The 851-nt window shown below is 26.9% G+C and overlaps 1 non-coding gene across 1 annotated transcript; it reads left to right on the top strand.

The window, feature by feature from the left end:
• The first annotated feature begins 200 nt into the window (after positions 1–200).
• Positions 201–272, top strand: TRNAE-UUC (transfer RNA glutamic acid (anticodon UUC)). The gene has a single exon. It is a non-coding gene; the product is annotated as a tRNA-Glu (tRNA).
• Positions 273–851: the final 579 nt, after the last annotated feature.

The following is an 851-nucleotide window of genomic DNA, read 5'->3' as shown; positions in this document are numbered from 1 at the left end:
AGTAGATATCTAAGTTCCAGTGCATTTAAAATTAATGAATTTTTAAATTTTACCTTTCCTTGTGATGTTTTACCAGTATATGTATATACACAGATATATATATGTATATATTTATACATATATATGTATATATATACACATATAAATTGTTTTGTTTTTTGAGGAAATCTACATTTTGCGGCTTATCGTGTCTCTGTAGATCCCATGTGGTCTAGTGGCTAGGATACCTGGCTTTCACCCAGGAGGCCCGGGTTCGATTCCCGGCATGGGAAAGGTTTTTATCATGGTTTTTATTTCTTTTAAATTCTAGATTGCTTGACTGAGTAGCGTGTCTGGCGTTTCTATTTGTTGTGCAAAGTGGGTGTGACATTATAGTCAATGATATCAATCTTCGTATACGTTGTGTGTGTGTATGTATATGTATATATATGTGTGTATATATATATATATCTGTATATATACAGAAATATATCCTATATATTATATATACAGTAAATATATATATATATTGTATATATTTATATATATATGTATAAATTTATATGTGTGTATATGTATATATATATATATATATATATATATATATATATATATATATATATATATATATATATATATATATATATATATATATATATATATATAAATTCTGACTCACAACAGGATCGAACCTTTGTCTTTTAAATGAGAGGCCAGGGTGTTACCAGTTGACTTGCACAGTGTCATAAAAGAAGTTGGAAACTAAGTACTCCCATACCTGAAGTATTTTAGTAGTATAATATTGAAATTGCTCATAAACTTTCGTTTTTTCTCAATACCATTTGAATATCCATTATTGTGTACTCATTTGT

Source organism: Macrobrachium rosenbergii, chromosome 48 (genome assembly GCF_040412425.1).
Source record: "Macrobrachium rosenbergii isolate ZJJX-2024 chromosome 48, ASM4041242v1, whole genome shotgun sequence".
Taxonomy (NCBI): Eukaryota; Metazoa; Arthropoda; class Malacostraca; order Decapoda; family Palaemonidae; genus Macrobrachium; species Macrobrachium rosenbergii.
Note: the sequence above shows the minus strand (reverse complement) of the source record. Positions and strands in the feature narration are given on the sequence as shown.